Here is an 11,728-nt window from a genome sequence, read left to right on the forward strand (position 1 = left end):
TGCATAAAGTTTTTTGAATTTTCTGCACAGGCGGCCTCCGTAAGCACTGTGACTTTGTCAGAATTATCACCTTATGATTGTATCTCTCTTTCACCAAGCTAACTGATAATAAACATGCTGTGTATAAACACTGTTGTGTAAAAGTATTCGCCCCATCTGTCTTAGTTTTCTTCATATGTCACACTTACATGTTTGAGATCATCAAACTAATTTTAGTATTAGACGAAGATGATGCAAATACAAAAAGCACGTTTTTGTATGATGATTTAAAGTTCTTAAATGATGATTTCAATTATTAGCAAGGGGGAGAATAAGCTATTCAAGCCCACCCGGCCATGTGTGAACAAATAATTGCCCCCTGTTACGCCCCAGTCTAGGGGTACAAGAACATAACATAAGAGTTGAAAAGGATTGACCCTGCCCTGGTCCCCATAACTATACACAGAGGGAAAACCAATTGCTTCATGAACAGTGGTTTATTGTCTGAAGCGTGACTCCGGGGTGAACAAAGGCCAAAATAACAAACAAAACCAGCTTAATCAGTCAAGGAGGTGCTACCTAAACCCTACGTGATGAAAAGAACAAACAAAAGACAAATGCTACGCCTAACTCCCTAACTGAATAAACAGGAGGGAACAATACAGAAAACAACAAGGCAGCTCACCCTTTCGGCTTCAGTGACTATTTACAAGGTGCTATTTACAAGTGAAGGCTAATTTACACACTATATACAAACTCAATAGGTCAAGAGAATCACAAATATCACAGAGTTTGGAGGCCAGGGTCAGGTCTGCTGCTGCTGTCAGTTGCTGCCCCGGGACAACTGCTGGTGAGGGATTTTGAAAGCGACCACATGATCAGGGGACCAATCAGCAGCTGTCAGCTTATCCAGTCAGGGACCTGCAAAGACTTAAAGACACAGAAAAAGAAACAGCCACCAAAACACATTATGGCCTGGGCCATAACACCCCCTAAACCTAGTCATTGGTTGTGATGGCAGCAAGAACTGCAATCCAGCTTTTGCAATGCCTGCCAGTGAGTGATTCTCCCAGTCAGTCCTGCTCTGAAGGACCTTTGTGGCCGCCCAACTGACTTTTTCGCCGCTGCCCTCTGTGAAATCTTTGGCGATGACATACTTCCATCTCCTCCAGAACTTGACAGAGCTCACAATACATTAGCCCCAAAGCCGAAACCGGGCGACCGACCACGATCAGTGATTCTACGCTTCCACAGGTTTCAGACCAAAGAGCTCATTATCAGGGAGACGCGTCGGAGGGGTGTTCTAAACTACCGGACCAACCGATTCGCATCATGGAGGATTACAGCCCCAAAATCTTAAACCAGAGGGCCGAGTACAGAGAGGTAATGGCAGAGCTTTACAATCGAGGCCTGAGGCCCTCATTGGCATACCCTGCCCGTCTCCGTATCACCTTAGCCGGAGGAGAGAGGAGGTGGCTACGTTCCGTTGAAGAGGCCTGGCGATACATCGACAACCACCCTACTGTGCAGCCCACACAGTAACTGAGACAGACTGACTTTTGGATCAACACAGCACCCTTACACAGACGACAAACCCCCTTTTTTTTTCTCCTCCCTTTTGTTTTTTAAGCACCCTACAACCTTTTCAAAGGGCCTGGACTCACCGTCAGCGCCTGAGTTACGGTCAGGTGACATAGCGTTTTAATTCCATACCCTCCTGTTCCATCTTAACTCAGAGGTAGAAGCGTTTATATATTTACATTTATATATATTTTATTTTTATTTAATTTATTCACTTGTGTTGCCTTAAGTCAGAGCTTGTTAGTTTTTACTTCCAATAGTGTTAACCAGTGTTGGGTAAGTTACTTTAAATTAGTAACTTAGTTACAGTACTAGTTACTTCTATCAAAAGTAACTCAGCCACTTCAAGTTACTCGTTACTTTCAAAGTAACTAGGGAAAGTAACTTTGGTTTTACTCAGAATTCTCTTGTTAATGTGTTGCTTCCATAACTTTACCAGTCTTCTAGCTTGCTTACTTGCCACAAGTGCACTGTGCCACCTACCAATAGAAAGGAAAAGATAATGTGCATATTTCCACGAGAGAAATCCCACGCCTGGACCGTCATTGACCACTGCCATGATTCTAGCCTACGTTACAGCGTCATGTGCGCTTTTTACATCCAACACAAAAACTGCAGTCGTGGTGCTTTCGATTGTACTCAGAACTCGGAAATTCTGCCTTCCGAGTAGGAAGATGTAGGCAACACCAGACTGCAGATGAGCTGCTTACAGGGCTGGACTGGGACAAAAAATCGGCCCGGGCATTTTGACTACCATTATAGGAAAAATCATAAAGCCTTTGAATGAAAATAAACGCTGTTGTGACAGTGATGTACACTGTCTTGATGGTATATATGTATCAATCTATCAATCGCTTGTTGTAAGATTCAGATAATTATTTTTTAAAAGCTAGACATTTTAAATGAGAATAAGAAAGAAAAGTATTTCCTTGTGCCCCCATTTCCCTGTTAATGCCCTACCTGGCTCCCTGGCAACACTTTGCTAGACCCGCCCCTGCACAGTTACCAGCTGTCAGCTACTTAAAAAAGGATCCTGGTGTTATTTGTCTCTCAGAAACAGTTCATAACTTCCCTTCAACTCATTCATGTCACCTAAAAGGTAAACCTGTTTCTCCATCACATGCTCAGCTCTGATGACTCGGTAAGAACATTTCCTGGTTTCATCTTCATGTTTCCCTCTCACCAGATAACCAAACCGATATCATGACCAGCAGCTTTTACGGCTGTGGCTCCAGCAAACATCAGCTGATAGTAGAAAGTAATATTAAATAAATTCTAACAACAGCTGATCAAGTTTAAACATGCTGCTGTTGTTTAACGCGACATCGGCATGGTTTCTTTCGATAAACAAACAAGAAAGAAAAGCCGATCAGCTGATCATTGATCAGTTTTCATGATTGAAGTAGAAACAGGAGAGAGAGGGTGAGAGGATGAGAGAAGAAGAGGCAGCTGTGCAGCAAACACGGAATAACTCCAGCTTTGTGTCTTTTCCATTGTAGCTGAAGTCCGGGAAAAACTGCGTTACTTTTCACATCAATACAGGGAGTGCAGAATTATTAGGCAAGTTGTATTTTTGAGGAATAATTTTATTATTGAACAACAACCATGTTCTCAATGAACCCAAAAAACTCATTAATATCAAAGCTGAATGTTTTTGGAAGTAGTTTTTAGTTTGTTTTTAGTTTTAGCTATTTTAGGGGGATATCTGTGTGTGCAGGTGACTATTACTGTGCATAATTATTAGGCAACTTAACAAAAAACAAATATATACCCATTTCAATTATTTATTTTTACCAGTGAAACCAATATAACATCTCCACATTCACAAATATACGTTTCTGACATTCAAAAACAAAACAAAAACAAATCAGCGACCAATATAGCCACCTTTCTTTGCAAGGACACTCAAAAGCCTGCCATCCATGGAATCTGTCAGTGTTTTGATCTGTTCACCATCAACATTGCGTGCAGCAGCAACCACAGCCTCCCAGACACTGTTCAGAGAGGTGTACTGTTTTCCCTCCTTGTAAATCTCACATTTGATGATGGACCACAGGTTCTCAATGGGGTTCAGATCAGGTGAACAAGGTGGCCATGTTATTAGTTTTTCTTCTTTTATACCCTTTCTTGCCAGCCACGCTGTGGAGTACTTGGACGCGTGTGATGGAGCATTGTCCTGCATGAAAATCATGTTTTTCTTGAAGGATGCAGACTTCTTCCTGTACCACTGCTTGAAGAAGGTGTCTTCCAGAAACTGGCAGTAGGACTGGGAGTTGAGCTTGACTCCATCCTCAACCCGAAAAGGCCCCACATCATCTTTGATGATACCAGCCCAAACCAGTACTCCACCTCCACCTTGCTGGCGTCTGAGTCGGACTGGAGCTCTCTGCCCTTTACCAATCCAGCCACGGGCCCATCCATCTGGCCCATCAAGACTCACTCTCATTTCATCAGTCCATAAAACCTTAGAAAAATCAGTCTTGAGATATTTCTTGGCCCAGTCTTGACGTTTCAGCTTGTGTGTCTTGTTCAGTGGTGGTCGTCTTTCAGCCTTTCTTACCTTGGCCATGTCTCTGAGTATTGCACACCTTGTGCTTTTGGGCACTCCAGTGATGTTGCAGCTCTGAAATATGGCCAAACTGGTGGCAAGTGGCATCTTGGCAGCTGCACGCTTGACTTTTCTCAGTTCATGGGCAGTTATTTTGCGCCTTGGTTTTTCCACACGCTTCTTGCGACCCTGTTGACTATTTTGAATGAAACGCTTGATTGTTCGATGATCACGCTTCAGAAGCTTTGCAATTTTGAGACTGCTGCATCCCTCTGCAAGATATCTCACTATTTTTGACTTTTCTGAGCCTGTCAAGTCCTTCTTTTGACCCATTTTGCCAAAGGAAAGGACGTTGCCTAATAATTATGCACACCTGATATAGGGTGTTGATGTCATTAGACCACACCCCTTCTCATTACAGAGATGCACATCACCTAATATGCTTAATTGGTAGTAGGCTTTCGAGCCTATACAGCTTGGAGTAAGACAACATGCATGAAGAGGATGATGTGGACAAAATACTCATTTGCCTAATAATTCTGCACTCCCTGTACAAAACTCGTGATATTTTCTCTGAATGCGGGACGATTCTGTTTTTTACGGGAGGTTGGCAACTCTAATAATTAACCTTATGAACAAAATAAAGTTCAACATCACTAACATCATAGCACCCACCCAGCTGTATGTCATGCAGGCTAGTACGCAGTATGAAAAAGTCAGAATAACGAAAATAAACTCCACCTAAACTTGGTTTATATCTGACCCAGACAGACTGCAGGTCATAACTTCTTACCTGAAGTTGGGACCGGCGGCCACCTCGGGTCTCTCTTACTTCTGCGTCCTCTTTCTGTCATCCACCTGCTGGCCTGAATCTGTGGAAGCTCCGCGATAGCCACCACACGAAGTAACGAGTAACGACCCTATCTAAATCCCAGTAACGACTAACGCGTTCCTGATTTTGGCATAATAACTAGTTACCGTGCTCGTTACCACAATAATAACATGATTACTGTAACGCCTTACTTAATAACGCGTTAGTCCCAACACTGGTGTTAACATACTACACAGGTCATGAACAAGATTTTTTTTTCTTTCATTCAAAGCAGTTAATTAAAAGTAGTCTAACATAAATGTAAATGCTGTAATTTGATTATTTTAATAAACCATGTAACTTGGATGGATTCTATGCTGGCGTGACCACAGTGCACACGTCTACTGTACCAATGTACCTGCACATGTGATGTGACAACAAAAGTGATTTGATTTGATTTGATTTGATTTGCTGTTGCTCACAGTTGTCTAAGGGACCGCTCAGGGAGTTTGTGTGTTCGCTCAGACACATGAAAAATTAGAGGGAACATTGCTTGTGAGGTTATCTCAAACAAACTCCGTCAGTCTTGATGCTGTTGAACAACAAAATGTTTAAAAATGTCACGAGTTTACCTGGTGATATTCTCATGCGCGATGCGATCGCGAAAACGGCAAACAATTAACACCACACCGATGTTGTTCACAGGACAGCAAGAGTAAACGATCGGGAGAATCTAGTCGTCGTTATCATCCCCCTCGCACGTTTTATTACTCCGATTTCAGCGTTTTTACTTCACAACTAAAGCGAGCAGTTTACTTTGTGTGCACTAACATGGACTCGAATCAACCAGCGCCACCTCTGGCCAAGTGCCACAGCCTACAGCCAGATCAACTTGTGAGACACATCTGCACCACGTTTGAATTCGTTTCATGCACAACACATTTGTACCTTTCAATTGTGTCTGTTTGTGCGTCATGCAAATAAACATTTGAAATGAATGAAATGGTATCATGTATCTATTTTTGGACCACATTTGTAAAAAATTCCAAATTATATACACAAAGTCATAGGAATCACCACCCCTGTTCATCACGATTTTAATATTTTTGCCCATAAGAAAAATGTCTTGAACAAAAATGACACATCAATATTTCATTAGTGTTGTCACATCACATCCTGTAAGCATAGTCTGTCTGTGTCTTTTCTCTGCCAACAAACATTTTAGAGTTGGTTGTTATATACAGTCTGTATAAGTGTGGTCAATTTAAAAACATTTGTAAGGAGATGGCAGTTACTGTGAATGTACAGCAGTTACACAGTGATTAGTAATAAACAGAGCTAGTGAGAGTGAGTGGATTTAAGAAAGTCAGTGACTCAGGTGTGTCGATTGGTTTGTCATCTGTTTTTGAGTTTGGAGGAGATGTAGAAATCTTTTGTTTTAAATCTAAGTTAGGAAGATTCATGTTTTAAAACAAGCACTTTTTGTGAGAAATGCAAGAAGTACATCTGCAGTAAGCACACAGTTACATTCTGTCCATCATGTGGACAAAATTGAAAATGTTGAACATTGGGAAAACTGAGAATATCGGGCAAGTTCAAAAGAAATGTGTTTGTAAGAACGAAAAACCTTTACCAAATTGTTCCTAAAAATAGTTATGGAACGTCAAACTGTATGTCTGTGTTCTACATATTTATTTAATGGAAATTAAAGTTGCTATTGTTTTAGTGCAGTTTTTTGACAACTCTGATTCTTTTGCGGGTCATTTTGACCCATACTGTGTAAATCCACTCAATGTCATTTTTTTTTTCAACATAATACACGGGTTAATTTCCTAAACTTGCATATGGTCTTCAATTTGTAGCAAATACACTATCACATAGCAGCTGGAGCAGTCTCAAATGAGGTCAGTCCACTACTGCCACAGTTGGCTAAGTGCCACAGCCTACTACTAGATTAACTACTTCCTTTGGGGATAGTCCTCTGACTGAATTTTCTTTGTGACTGTACGACCTGGTATTACTGAACAGATTTATCACATGTTGATAGCTGTGGATTAGCTATTGGATTTTTTTTAATCTTGTTTTTTTTTTTTGAGGATTATTGGGTTTTTGTCCTCTGTGTTATGGTGACTGTGGTGTACCTGTTTTTTTTTAATGGTGTTTTTTTGTTTGTTTCTTTGAGTGTGCAAGTGGAATTCAGCAGGGGGGAATGTAACAGTGTTTATGTGGTATTATTCCACTTGCCACAAATGTCAGTGTAATGGGGAAAAAGCGCCCCCCCCTCTCGGTGTGGCTGGTTTGGTGAGGCTGGCTGCAGTAATCGCTGCCAGTCTGCCGTAGCCATACGAGAGGCGAGTTGTATTGTTCCGCACACGATATAGCTAAGTAGTAGGCCTACAGACACACAAAACATGTTTGATTAGCTGATGGGCACCGAGTGTAATAAGTGCTTAGTGGACACATGTCCAACACCAGTTTTATGTAGGCTACTCTTCATTTGTTTATTAATGTGTGAAACTGTATGCTAAAGCGGAATGCTAATGGGATGTTCTGCCGTAGTGTGCTGTGCGGAGTGGTGTGTGGCGAGCCTGTGCACTGATAATACACCGTTGTTTCCATTCAGGAAATAAAGTGGCAACGATCGATCAGAGACTCCTTGTCTTTTTAAAAACACTACACAACGCAGAGTTGAGGAGTCTGTTTGGGGCGAACTGTTGCAGCGGGATGAAGCAGAAACCGGTTACACTAGCCTGTTTGGCGCCCTGGGCGAACACTCCCTGGAACCATACTGAATTTCACCAGAGAAACACGCACATACATGAAGAGAGAGAGAGTATGCATAGTATGCAAACGACTACCAAACAGCCATCATCATTCGCCATACAATGAGAACAGGACAAATAAAGAATTGACAATGACTAATTAATATTGTGCTGAACACACGCTCTTTTCTACTCTGGAATATTCTCACTAATTTTCTTGATATTTATTTATAATCACCTCTGTTAATCCTTGATATTTATAATTGAGTGATCTGTATATATTAGTGCTATTTCGTAAATGTGTAAAATCTGTAACATAACGTATTGTTTGAAGTTTTGAAGTTTAGTCTGTTACTGTTACTATTTTTACCATTTCTTCTTGGAGCAACTGTAACCCACATGATTTCCTTAGGGATTAATAGTATTCTGATTCTGATTGTTTCAGGATACATGACCTGCCATTATCCAATGACACATCTGCTTACCTGTATCTTTTGCTCGTTTCTCCTCTTCTTTTCTCGTTTTTCTAAACTGAGGCTTTGAACCCAGGATTCAAATCATGAATACATAATGGGCTTGGATTTACAACATTCTAAATGAAATGTGCTCTATTTGGAAGCAGCAGGTCTCCCTCCCCTTTCCACTGGTTGCGTGTAAGACATTAAATCATCAAAATATAAAATATAAATTTTAAATTGTTATTGATCCCTTTACCTCGAGTCCTAAAGTGTATATTTATTTTCTTACTCTTCTTATATTTATTGTTTGTTTACTTGCACTGATGTAACTGGAACTTCGTCGTCTCGTCTCTCTATATACTGGACTGTATGTAGCGGAGATGACAACAAAGTTTACTTTGACTTCAGCAGCGAGCAGGCGCACCGAGGAAAAACATTATAAGTCTGTATCATAATGTATGCTGCTTTCGTGTTTGTTGGTGTGTTTTAATTTTGCTTTATTTTGCGAGTTGGTTATTAGATGCCCCGCCCTCTCCTCCCTGTGCAGCAAGCAGCAGGCGCACCTCGCAAACGGAGGGCGCCCTTACTCCCAGCAAATGGGCGATAGAGAACTGATTGGTGCCTATATGCCATCCCCAGTATGCGCTGGCATGACGTCGCGCAGCATGAGCCGAGCAATTTTTTATTTATTTTTTGCCGATGCCAGTGATGCCGCCCCGGGCAACCGCCCGTGTCGCCCGTATCTAAAACCGCTACTGTGCGTACAGCAACCGTGTGTGAAAAGTGGTCAATAAAGACATGCTGAAAAGCGCGTTCATGGAAACATCGTCGGGTCTGCCGTGGTATGTTTACAATGGGACTTCTGCTCCTGAACCTCTGCGCACAGCGTCTGCAGATCGGGGCTGTACTAATAGTCACTTTCATCTTTACGCAGGACCATAAGCTGTCATCTGTGAGGCGTGAGCGGTGTTTGTTTTTAATATAGTTCACAGTGGAGAATAGCTGCTGGCATAATGTGGATCCGAAGATCCATATTTGGCAGGGCTGGATCACCTGGGGTTGAAAGTGTCAATAAATGCATGGCGTTTCGGCGGGTATACCGGCTTCCGCCAGTGTGACGCTTATTTTGAGCGATGAAAAAAATAATAGAATATAATTTTATTTTTATATTTCAATATCACAATAATTTTCCAATTTAGAACTACAAGTTAAAAAAGAACTAACATAAATAAAATACACTTCAGCTAAATACTTCTAATTTACTTTCCCAAACCACGCAGAGCTGCACTATCCAATTGTTAAGTGATGACTTGACGAATCCTACTTCCGGGCCTAAAGTAGTCTGTGTTTAATATGGCTTTTGTGTTGTTAACATGTTTAATGTTTTGTATTTTCTTCTATTTAATCCCAAAAAGCTCCTAAAACAGTCAGTGATCACTGTTGACCTCCCTCGGCTTTTATTACCGCTAATCATTTATTTAAGCTCAGTTTTTAAAACCTTAGGATGTAACTACAGCCCAGCCCATGCAGCAGTATATGAATGACTAACCTCGTATTGTGGATGGATTATCTCAGTTGTTCTCCTGGCTGAAGTTTGGTCCTTTTACAGCATCCTGCCATGCGATTACATTTGTTCCTGACCACCGAGAACACTCACGTTAACTTTTATGGAGTGGAAAAAAAGTTAGCTTGTTTATATTATGCTAACATAGCTGTGTCGCTAGCGGTCACGTAGCACATCGTACCAGCTAGCCCAACTTCAGTAACCCTACAAACGTCACTGCTGTTTAGTTTTCTGTCTTCATTTATGCTGGAAGTGATAACAGAGCTGTACGTTTTAATTTGTTTCCAAAACCCCGCAGTCAGGACATGCTATATTGTATTTATGTGACCCAGTGGTCGGCGGGGTTATGAACAAAATAAATTGACAACGCCACCCAGGGGAATTGCACCCCCAGGAAATATATTTAAGAAAAATAGATAAAAGGAATAAAAGAAGACCGCACAGATTCAAGGATGCACACTGAGGCAGGTTGGCTTCCAATATTAAAACAGTTTTATTTATAGAAATGAATAAAATATTATAAATAATATTTTATAAATAAAATATTAAAGGTCAAGATGTAGCATCATTATTGACAGTGTCCTACAGTAAAAATAAAACCCATTGTGGAACTTTGACTTACCAGCAGCCGTGGAACCAAAAGGAAATCACACAAAAAGAATCACCGCAGACCACCCAGTGCTGTACAAAAGAAAGTGAAAACGACCCACCACCTGAGGTCCCAGGGCCACTGGCTCGTCCTCCTTCACTGAAATAAAACACAGAAAAATATGTTAAAAGAATAAGAGGACACTGAGCGTCAGGCTCGCTACAAATCATAAAAAGACTAAAACACACTCTAATAAAAGAAATCACACACACACACACACAGGAAAGGCTTATTCCCCACGGGTCAAACTACCACTCGTGCTGGTAATAATTATTCTCAGGCGTAGGCCGGTCTGGCTCCCCACCGGCTGAGACCGGCCACCCAGGCGATCTAGAGTCCCAGCACGACACTCGGGCAGAGAGTCACTTCAGCCCGATCACAGAAGCGTGGGTACGAGCAACAGTCCAGGGTAAAATAGAACACCAGGCGAACCCAAAACAAGGTAAGCCTACTTAACAAAAACAAGATAAGACAAGACAAGACAGCAGACTCCACCAAGGAGGAGTTCACAACAGCGGCTGAGAAGGCAGTTCACTCTTCCAATTTAGGTTGGGCGATTTGCCATGGAGAGGTGAGTACAGCAGTGAAACCCTGAAACAACAGATAGATGTAACCTTAAACTCTTATAGCTATGAATGCTAATAAAAGTAGTTCTAACGGCTTACCCCAGGACCGGAGGCACTATATTCTCATTGGTGGGGGGGTAACACGAACACCTCTCTCCGCAATGGCAGAATAAAACAGACTGCTGCGCTACAACAGGCCGAAAAAGTATATTAACACAAATTCCAGTATTCGGAGGGAATCGGAGGTTAAGCGAGAGCATACCTGTAGCTGTCATAATCGGCTCTTGCTGATCAGTACGCCAGCGTTTACTGCTGTTTTGCACTAAATGCACGGGAGGAAATAATCCAACAAAACATCGGCTTAGCTTTATACGGGCTAGCGCCACCCTGCAATCAATGTGCAGGTGGGTTCCCAATTAACCGAGTTGTGCGGCGAAAAGAACGAGCGCAGGAGAGAGAGAGAGAGAGAGAGAGAGAGAGAGAGAGAGAGAGAGAGAGAGAGAGAGAGAGAGAGAGAGAGAGAGAGAGGAAAAAAAACGGAAGGCGAGTAGCCCATCTGGCTACATCTACCCCCCCTTTTTTGTATTGGCGCCCCGACAATAACTCAAGGAACCTAACACCACGGCCTGAATACGGCAAGCTGAGCATTAGCGACTGACGTAGATTCAACAGGGCGTGGCAAGTGATAAACATTTGAGTGCTGACCAGCTGTTGAACGTGCTGTTCTCCGCAAATGTGGCCCACTCACCTCAGACTGTTCAACAGAGCCTGAGGAAGAACCTGGGGGAGCAGAGGTCGAGGGTGCTACAA

At 42.0% G+C, this 11,728-nt stretch overlaps 1 long non-coding RNA gene across 1 annotated transcript; it reads right to left on the minus strand.

Moving 5' to 3' along the window:
• Positions 1-10,172: 10,172 nt before the first annotated feature.
• LOC120727246 lies at positions 10,173-11,728 on the minus strand. The gene is made up of 2 exons (XR_005694468.1): positions 11,018-11,728; positions 10,173-10,943 (listed from the first exon to the last, which is right to left on the minus strand). It is a non-coding gene; the product is annotated as an uncharacterized LOC120727246 (long non-coding RNA).

Source organism: Simochromis diagramma, unplaced genomic scaffold (assembly GCF_900408965.1).
Source record: "Simochromis diagramma unplaced genomic scaffold, fSimDia1.1 OVJJ01000753.1, whole genome shotgun sequence".
NCBI classification, from domain to species: Eukaryota; Metazoa; Chordata; class Actinopteri; order Cichliformes; family Cichlidae; genus Simochromis; species Simochromis diagramma.